Here is an 11127-nt window from a genome sequence, read left to right on the forward strand (position 1 = left end):
TGGAGGAGCAGGAGACATGTGACGACCAGAAAGATCCCATTGTTAATATCGTGCCTGACAACTACTGCAGCTCTCTTTTGAACACTCAAATCTGTGTTCCGCTGGCAACAAATGACCTTGGGAAACTATTTGCTGGCATGTTTCCACAGGAACATCCGATAAAGAAGAGTGAGTTGGTTGAGTTGGATATGGAAAAACATGACAATTGTTAAGCACAAGGATACATTAAAACATCTTTTCCTTTCTTTCCTAAATAGGCCTCTGGACAGAACCAAGATGCTCATGTACAACATCTATAGAACAGGAACTGTAAGGAAATGTAATAACTGATTGATAGACCTATAAACATGGCAATAATATTCAAGTTATATTCCCTTAAGAATTCACAGCGAGTCTGTTTAATGGCCAGATCATTGACCTACATTGTTGCAATTTAATCTCCTGCAGTATGTCTGTAGTTGTTACATTTCAGTTTAAAGGGTCAGCGTGTAGGATTCACTGGCGTCTACCAGTGAGGTTGCAGACTGCAACCAACTGAACACCCCTCCCCTTCCTTCCTTTCCAGGTGTGTAGCAGAACCTACGATGGCCTTCAGGTAATGTAAAAACTGATCTAGAGCCAGTGAAAATGAATCTTGAGCCAGTATTTGATTTGTCCGGTGTGGGATACTATAGAAACATGGCGGTGCAATATGGAGGGCTCCATGGAAGAGGATGCACTCCCTATGTAGATATGAAGGGCTAACAAAAGCTAACAAAAACACAATGATTCTTAGTTTCAGGTGATTATACATGAATGAAAACATATTATATTCCATTTCTGGCAATAGATCCTCCTAAATCCTACGCACTGGTCCTTTAACATGCTGTTCAAATGTATCTGTAAGCAGTTGTGATGCTTGGCCTTTGGTCTACGCCACTGTTAGATGGCTATATAATGACCTAGTCAAGCTGGTCGAAAAGCTTTACATCCTGCAAAAAAAAAAAAAAAACATTAAAAAACTGCCACTGCTGTCTGATTTATGTGGAGTGCTCACTAAAGCTACCATTCGGTGGTGGCATAGTCGTAATGAATGCAGTTTCATTTGAAAACATGGATGGCTGGGTTTATTACAGTTGACAGTCACCCCCTCCAATGGATAAAGGTGGTTGAAAATGTGAATGTTATTCAGTCTCAAAGCACCTGGATTATTACACTGGCTTTTGGAGAAAAATAACAGTAAACTCAACCTTGAAAGTGAAAACTCTAATCTAACTAACTGGCATTTCTTTTTTGGCTTATTTGGTTTTCTTATGATTATACGACTCAACATAATTTATATCCCAGCATGCCATGGTTGAGTGCTGTGGTCCCCTGACAGGCCACCAGTTTATATCAGCTCCACTTAATATTCTTTACATTAACATTGCAATTAATGACTATGTGTACTTTAGCTTCTAAGCAACTTCAGGGTTTGACCTTGTCAGTTACTTTTAACTCGGCAAGCAGCAGTTCACACCAAGAGGCTCAGATAGAATTAAAATATTCTACCTGTCAAGCAACTAACTGTTCAACAAATACTAAACATATTTTTCATAAGAGTTGGAGAGCAAAACAAAGCTGAAAAGAGAGTGAATAGTGTAGTCTATTATTGCTAATATTGCTCCGTCTGCTAGCATATTAGCCAAAACAACTTTATAAAGACTAATGTCAGAGTTATGTCTTTTCTTTTTTTTTCTTTTTTTAGCAGCTTGTTAAGGACTTCCTCTGAATCCAAGAGGCCAAACAATCAATTAATAGAGCTCTAAGATGAATAGAGTTGTTCTGGCAAAGCTGTAATAGCTGTAATTCTTTGTCTCTCATCTGTGTCCTGAGCAGTCCAGTCTCACCAGAGTTCATGGAGGTTTGCGCGCTGGATGGAAGATTCATTACTTTGGTGAGCTCTCAGACCCAGACAGATTGGGAGTGGGTGGAGCATAGTCTCTTTTTCAGCTGTCAAGGTAAGCTATGTTATCAGTTCGGGTGCAAAGGGGTCACCTGTTCCTGCCCCCGTCTTGCCTCTCATGACTTAGACATCTGTCAAATTCCTAATTATTTTGCTCTTGTGCAGTTCAAAAGGAAATTGAAGATCCCCAGTTCCTGCAGGCAGAGGTAGGTGAGCATGGACACTGTCCCCGGTTCTTCAGCGGTAACCTGCACATGGCAAGAAAAAAGAAAAAAAAAAAAAAAAAAGGGGTTATACATTGTCATGTCAGGTCAGGTCATTTTCATTTCTATAGCCCAACCCTGTACAATCTGTATGCTGTAGAGCTGTAAAGCCTTGAGGTTATACATAATGTGTCTGTAAGACACATTATGACACATTATGTCTGTAAGACACATTATGTATAACGTGTACAAATTTTGTATAAAGTGTACAAGTTTTGGATTCTTATATTCATATCAGGAGACAGAGGATGAAAAGATGCCAGAAGAGGAGTATGATATACCTCGTGTGGGTCTTCCTCGTCTCATAGCGTACAAGCCAGAGCCAAAACAAACCCCTCATGATCAAAAGGTACCATCAATTTAGTGCAGTATCTCTATATTACCCATAATACCTGGTCTGCTGGAAATGGCAGTGGTGGCCCATTTCATTTTCACACAGTAATAGCAGCGTGGAGGCTATAATATCAGAGGTGGCGAGGTGATTGTGAGTCTGTTCTCTGCTGCACGGCAGGTTCCAGAGGTTGAATCTAAACCGCATGTGCATGTTGCACAGTGCGACTATTGCCAGCAGCCCTGTCAGCCCTTCATACGCAGTGAACTGCTGGAAAATAAACCCAACTTTAAGAGGGTGAGTGTAGCTTGTTTACCTCCAACAAGAAAATTGAAAATGAATTTATTAGTAATAATGGCTGTTCAGCTAACCTTCCCAGAAGACCGAAGCATCTTCACTTGAGGTGGGTTCATAGGAGAGGAGCACCGTGAGTGAAAGAAGAAAAAAAAAAAAGCCTAATGTTGAAATTTTCTTTTATTCAGCTCTTTTGTTGTGAGCGAGCAAAACAAATGAGAGAGCTTATCCTGGAAGAGAGAGAAAAACTGGCGCAGGAGGAGTCTGATAGAAAAATTGATGTGAACCCTCATGCAGCCATCATCAGCGAAGAGAAGAGGGAAGCTGCAAGAGAGAGAGCGAGGGAGAGGTGAGCAAGATGCATCCTTTTCAAAAACCTTGATCTACATTGATTTGTATATGTTGGTAAGAAGGCTGCTGACAACATACATGTAACTGACTGTACAACATTGCTTGCCATAAAGCAGCGCCATTTCTCCTGGTGGTGTGAAATATGAGGTAGCACCTGAGTTTGATTCTCAGCATGCCCTTCAAGTTTTGCAACTGTATCGCACATTTCAGAAAAACTTTTTTTTTTTTTTTTTTAAATGTAGGTTGAGGATGAGAAAACCTAATAAAGACAACTCGAACAAAGAAAAAAGTAAGTATGCAAACCAGGGCCCTAGGCTAGACAAATTAGTACAAATGATGAAGATAGGAAGCACGCTGTCTTTCATGCTTCTCATTGACTAAATGTCAGTAAATTCTCCTTTGTCTGCTCAGGCCATATTGAGATCAAACATAAAACCTCCTACAGGCTGTCAAAAGAGATTCCCTTCATCAGTGATGAGCCTCATATCCCTCAGATAGATAGCAAAAATACTTCAGGCATGTTTACACCACGAGAGGAGACATCTGGTGAGCCAAAGGTATGTTCGTGCTGTTGCCGTGGTCTCTCCTTCAACCAGAATAAGTGTTTTTTTTTTGTTTTTTGTTTTTTTTGTTTTTTTTTTAATCAGCACCGTGTTTTTGCTGTGATAAATAACTATTTTTGTGTCACAGCTAAAGGAAGTGATTAAGAAGTTCTACAAAAGTGGGAAATGTTTTCTCACCTTGTGTCCAGATGGAACGGGCACCGTTTTGTATCCTTTTAAGCAGTGCACAGAGCGGAGGATCAAGGACTGGGTCAAAGTACTAATGAGAGGGTCCACATTTGTTCACTTTGATGAAAGGTTTGCACACTGTTAATTATACTTAATAGACAAAGTTATCCTTCTGGGAAGGCAGCCATTATAATATCGTCTGCAGAAGCTGCTGACTTCACTTACATCATCTTGGAGGACAAGGACGCAGCAGCCAGCATCAAAGCCATTTTTACAAATAAAGGCCACTCCACATGCTACCATCCCAATGGACTGATATGGTAATTGTTACTCCATAATAACTACAGCTGTTAAATGTTATAACAAATTTAACAATTCTGGCTAAAACAAGGCCTTAAAGGAATAGTCCGACAGTCTGGGAGAATATATCTACTGGCTTTCTGGTAGAGAGTTAGATGAGAAGTGTGTATGGTGAATATACAGGCAGTTAGCTTAGCTTAGCATAAAGACTGGAAAGAAGGGGAAGCCGCTAGCTTAGCTGTATCTGAAGGTAGCAAAATAAGCCCTCACTAGCTCCTCTGAAGCTCACTAATTAACATGTTAAGCATTGGTTACCTACAGACAGAGGTAACAAATAAAAATGAAAGTGGTATCAATCTTCTCATCCAATTCTCCATTAAAAATCGAATTAGCACATTCCCCAAAATGTCAAACTATTCCCTTAATTCAATTAGTTAATTAGAAATCAAATGTGAATGCTATTGGATTTCAAAACCCATTTTTTTGTATCACATGCTTATGAACTTTTAGGTTTCTCAAAAGCCATTTTGACCAGCTGTATCTGTAATGTCTCTGAAGGTTGAATGTGACCCCTGTTGGAGGTCTCTGCCTCAGCGAGACGGGAGATTTAAGGAGGCACTGGAACTGGCTGTATTTTGACCCACATGTACATAATCTTCCCTTCAAGCCTCTCACCTTTGCCCTGGGCCCACACATCAGCGTGCGCATACATTCACAAGAGCGCATGTACGTCAGCTTTGCACATCAGGAAAACACTGTGCGCTTCAGCGTGGGGTCAAAGCTTAAGGTAGGAAATGATAACTGCACTATGAATCGAGCACGCATTGATTTTACTTTTAAGTCTCTTTGTCTCCTGCACATGAACGATATAGGAGTGTACATGTAGTGTTGTACGCAGCCTTTAATTTTGCAACATGTGCACAGAAAAGAGAACAGATTTGAAATGGGACATGTTTTTCTTTCAATGCAGCTCATTCGTCCAGAGAGCCATGACAAGCCTAGGCAAGACGTTCTGCAGAGATATATCCAAATGAAGAGCTCAGAGATTTACTCTCTGCTTGGCCAGATGCAGACCTGCATGTCCCACCACTCTGCAAATCTGCACAACATTAAGCCACATTACCGTTTCATTGCCCAGACTCAGCAGCTTAGCAGGGAAATGAAAGAGGAGAAATCACCCGAAAAGATAAAGGCCCATGTAAATTAAGAGAGAAATACAGAATTGGCAAATGCTGGTATCGTTTATGGCAGTGTTAATGTTTATTGTTTTAAATCTCCCGAGTGCCTGGTGCTTTTTCACAGTTTGATTCGGACTGTTAAAGGGCTGAGTTTTTATACAAAAAGATGGAAAAGTGAGTCAATTGAAATCCTGCAGGAGAAAAAAGAAAAGAACCTAGGGAGGAAACCCAGCTTGTTTGGATTGTTTTCATGAAAGAGAGGTAGTGGTAACTTGTGAAATGCAGTTAATACTTTTCCTCTCAGTGTGACCAAGACCTTCAAAATTTTCCGGAGACCAAAGTAATATTTCCAGCATCTGATTTGATTTTGCAGCGAGTTATTGTCGTAATAGAAAAAAATTTTCCAAATAGAAAAGCACAAGTTGCACAGAAATCATTTCTGTTTTATAAGAAAACAAAAAGCATCAACAGGAAACAGTCACTAAACCACAAACACACAAGTTCAAGATATACAGTAAACCTCCTTCCCACTCTCCATCATCCATCAACATCTCACGTCTCATCTCCCAATAACATCATGCGCCTGTGTTTTCCCAGTGGAACACCGGTTTTCCCATCCTTCCCAACTAGGGATTACTTGGCATTTATATGAAATCCGGTAACTGATAAACACCAAACAGTAGTAATAATAACTGGTCTTTCTGCTGACAGATCCTTTCTCTGAACTTACTATTGGCAAAAAGCGAGGCTTCCTTTGGGTCCCTTGTGAAGAATGGCAGGAGATCAAGTTGGATTTTTTACTTGGATGCTCAGATCCTGTATATCATTTCTAATTTATGTGGGAAGCAAATGGAGCGAACTGTATTTGCAAAGGCTAAATAGCGTGTGTTAGAAGGCAATGCTTTGTCCTCACAACAAGCAGACATAGATATGGATCGTTCATGCCAAAAATCTGCATGCTTAACATCACTTAAAAGCATTTCTTTTTCAATACGTTTCTTCAATAACAAACATCCCCATGACCTTTTTCAGTCTCGCAGAGGCTTTGGGCTTTTATCTCGTTATTTAATAGACATTGTAGAAGAAGTAGGCTAAATGCTGGAAAAGAAAAGTAAGAGCTGCAAAGCTTATACAAATATTTTTGTGACAGCGCACGATTATCGGAATGAGTCGCCAGGAGTCTTGAGATAAATTAACCACGTTAGTAGCATCCCTTATTAGGCTAATATAAAACTGATCCCATAGGCATGCCGTGTCAAAAGGTATTTACAGTACATATACACCGCAGAAACATTTATATTTAGAACTGTCAGTCCTTATCTTCATTTCAATGCATTTCCAATTTATTCTTAGCTGATGGCAACATTCTTATAATGCCCCTACAACTAGCTTAGTCTTTTACTGTAATATTGTATTTCCATTATCTAGTTACTATATATGGCCCACTGGAAGACTGTTAATTAGTGTTATTCCCAGACCTCTAAATTATTGAGCTCATACGGCCACTGACTATGGGTATATGGCTGATTTACACTTAGACTACATCATTTACAGATGGTGAGAACATGCTACAGAGATAAGAATATCCTCTGTCCCTTCTTTTCTCCAGCTTCCTCGCAGTCAAATTTACATTTTTTTTTTTTTTTGTTTTGGGCATGGAGCATAATTAAGTACATTATTGCCCAAGATTGCACAAGTTTTCTTTTAAAAAAAAAAAAAAGAAAAAAAAAAAAGAAAAGACAACGCACATTAGGACCTAGCCTACAAGCTAGTATATCATCAGGAAGATGCCTGATCGACACCAAATTCATTCTGCGGCGTGACAACAAGGCCAAACATACAACCATATGCCCTCAACTGAGTCATAAAGATCTATCTTCAGAATCAAGGAGATGAAGGAGTTCTGCAACAGAAGATGGGGCCTCCACAGAGCCCTGATCTCAACATCATGGAGGCAGTCTGGGATTGCAAGAAGACACAAACAAACAATCTAAATCCACAGAAGAACTGTGGCAAGTTGAAAAACTATAATATATACACGCTGCAGGCAGCATATATATATATAATATTAGATAATATGAACTGTAGTCTTTCACTGTAATGACTTGAATAGCCAAAGTTGATGCGGTGGTGAGAACTACAGATGAAAAGAGATCGAATAAAAGAGGAGCTGGATTTTGAAGATCCTCAGTACAGTTTCTTTCTCCCACTCCTGTCAATGCGTCTACCATAGAAACTGTTGTTCCGCGGTTGCTATGATACACTAGTGTAGGAAAAACACGCCGTTTCCATTTGACCATTCTGTATTCGCTTCAAAAATGTTTTCGTTTTCATTTGCGGTGTCTGTGCTCACCTCTGTTCGACAATGAGCCACCAGGCAAATCAGCCGAGATGAACTCGACAACAAATCCAGGACTTGTAAACAAACATAGGTTAGGAGAGAAATGACAGTGACTTAAATTACAGGATTAGGAAGTAGATTCTAAGCTGTGCAACTAATGGAGATCCAAGACAGACAAACATCCTACTTACATGGGATATTGTCTCACTTTTAAAAAAGGATGAAAACAAAAATAGAAAAGTTGTATATATGCATCTGTTGTAGGCATTTTGATAAGCGTGTAAAAAATTTTAATTCTACTTTAAATCTGGAATTAAATCAGCACCTATATGATTAAATCTTTAAAAACAAAAAAGTAACGTTACTCAGGTAGCAGTTTGCATTAACTGAAGCCCCTGTACAATAACGCAATACAACCTGCATTATTGCTCAGGTGCTTGAGTTACTGCATCCACCCCCTGTGCATGTCTGGACTTACTAAGCTGATAATGAGGAATTGGTTCCAGTGTGAGCTCACGAGAATACCTGACGATCCATGCGTTTGACGGGAGGGTCATCACCAGAGTCAGCGTTGGTACGCAGACTGACTGGAGACATGAGGAGGAGTGCAGTCAAGGTAGATTCTTCACATTTCCTGCTAATAACGAATCTCTGACCTTGACTGGTAAACGATTTCGAATGCCTGAGATAATTAATATCATCATTATTTCCATTTGCAGACTATAAATACCCAAACCAAGAAACGCCAAAAGCTTCTCACAAGAATTTGGGATCGACTTCTGAGGAGAGGAGTGTGTTGAGTCGGGGTGTATATGATGGAGAAGGTTTACAACAAACAACTCATAATGAGGTATTTTAGTTTCTGAATTGGAGTGATGAAACGTCCTTGACAAAGTAAAACAGACACTAAGAGCAGGAGAGGATTCCCTGAACTGGTTATTTTATGTTAATAAAATAACATTTGAAATGCACTTTGTAGCAAGACCTTAGACAAACAGAGAATTGATGCAATTAAAATACTGTGCATGAGGTCATTTTGTGTTTTAGAGATCATTTTACTATAGCCAACGAAATACTGAATGTGAGTTTTCATTGCCTTGTCTATCCTTGTCACAATGTAAGTTTTATCATGTGAAAGATGATATGACATGGTATCCAGAGACATGAAGTTCCAAGGTTCTGATTTATTCATGAAGCACAAGCTAAAGACCTCAAAGAATTTAATAAATTATGAAGTGTCTTTGTTTTTTTTCCTCCTCAGAGCGTTCCTAAAAACATGAAGTCTGACTTGGAGATATCCCTAGATAATGAAGTGTTGGATTCGCTCAGCAAGGAAACTCCCCAAACTCCCGCAGCCTGCCAAGGAGAAACTGACGAGTCTTTAACTAATCAGGACAAGGTACGGAGGAAAATGCCACTTTTAAACTGCTCCTTTTCCTCCTCTAGTATGAATACAAATATATTAACGGAGTATGCAATTAGTCTACGTTTGTGTCATATCAAAACTTGCTAGTCACTGCTGCTGCTCGTTTTAAAATATGCCAAACACGGTGTTTAATACCCGGCCCTCACCTTAGTATTTCTTTTTTAAAGAATTTAAAGCAAAAATAAACCAAAATTGTCTATTCCTATAATGTTAAAGTGCAGTTAATATGGTGACATGCTCAGGTTAAATGAAAACTGAGCTGATTTTGTTAATTCTCAGTGTCTGTGTGCAGCTTGGAGCTGGGGTGATTATGAAAGGAAATAATAGGCATAATAATTTGAAGCATATAAGAAGAAATTTGAAATATAACCACTACTGGATACTTAATATGGAAATTGAAATGCCACTGAATTTATAGCATTTAAATATTTTACAACAAAGACCATCTAGCTGAATTCAGGTGGTTTAAATTTCCCTGTCTGACATTTCCAGGTAATAATTTCAAGAGGTGCAATTTTAGTCACAGTAGCAGTGAGGCTCAGGGCACAGCAGTGTTGGTACTTCGGCCCTGACTGAACAGACATTCATGGTCCCCAGAGGATGAACCCGATCGACTCTTGACTTTTCCTTTAATGCCACCATGAGGTTGACATTTGTGGCTCAGAGTAAAATAGCTCAACAACGACTGGATGGCTTGCCATTAAATTTGTGCAGAGTAGACAAATCCTAATGACTTTGATGTCCCCACTTCCCTCTGAGCAGGTAAAAAGAAATGTTAATTTGTCCTATATTTTGGTTTATAACCAAATGCCAGCAAAATCAATGGCATGTGCATCAGCTGCACATTATGTGTTGCGCTAATTAGCAAATGTTAGCATTGTCACCAAATCATTTTGCATCACATAGCTTCATACATGAGGGTTGAGCTCATTGAATTTGAATGATACATGATTATTATGTAATGAATGAATGAACTCTAATGAAATCTTTGCAAAACTCAACATTTTTACTGTAAGGCAATTATTTACTTCCATGGCAGATCAGTAACATTTAGAAATTATGAATATATAATAAACTGAAATTTTGCCTAAAATCTGAATTCATAATTATGTATAATTCCTACATTTTGACTAGACTTTTTTTCCCCCCTCTCTGTGGGTTTTTCTGCTGTGAGAAGGCATGGAAAGGCACAGAGGTTTCCTCCAAAGAAAGCGTGACTGACAGGGACCCAGCGGTGAAAAAAGATCAAAGGTCAGGATTGCTCTTGTCCATCACTGGCTTCCACCATTAAATGATTTTCAAATTACAATTTCTATGCCACTGAATCTCACCGCAGGTTGAAAGGTTTGGAATCAGAAAAGATCTCAGATCATCAGATCACTAAAGCAGGTTACACACACCCTCTACCACCGACTGATATTCCATGCAGATTATACTGTATGTGCTTATCCCTCCCTTTGTTCCAGCCATGTCATGACACCTTTAAATACATTACAGGACAACTGTATGCCACCCTACATGATGGACTCTCAGATGATGTTTGGACAGCCAAGAAGGAAGCTTCATCCCCTGAAACAGAAATCATGGATTCTGAAAACATGTTCTTCAATGGAGAAAGTACTGGACTGAAGGTTTTTTTTTTTTTACAAATCACAAATGGTTTTCACAGTCAAGGTTGTACAATGTGCAATCTTGACTACAGCTGAAAATTTACTGTACAAGCCTACATCCATTAATAAATGTGCTTGGTTCAACAGAGGACGCCACCGCTTTTCAAACACTACAACAGTGGTCAAACATTTCATGTGATTTTCCCAGATGGAACTGGCCAGGTGTAGTATCCTTTCAGGTGAATCTAACTGGCATTTTACTGACATACCATAAATACTTAATGTCTGATCATTCACCTTAATCATGTTTAAAAAGCTATCCATCAGGAAGGCTTGCTATTCTTGTAACTGCTGCCCAATCAGCTGACTGGTCTTGTG

This window comes from Seriola dumerili, unplaced genomic scaffold, assembly GCF_002260705.1.
Source record: "Seriola dumerili isolate Sdu_G_001 unplaced genomic scaffold, Sdu_1.0 BDQW01000052.1, whole genome shotgun sequence".
Taxonomy (NCBI): domain Eukaryota; kingdom Metazoa; phylum Chordata; class Actinopteri; order Carangiformes; family Carangidae; genus Seriola; species Seriola dumerili.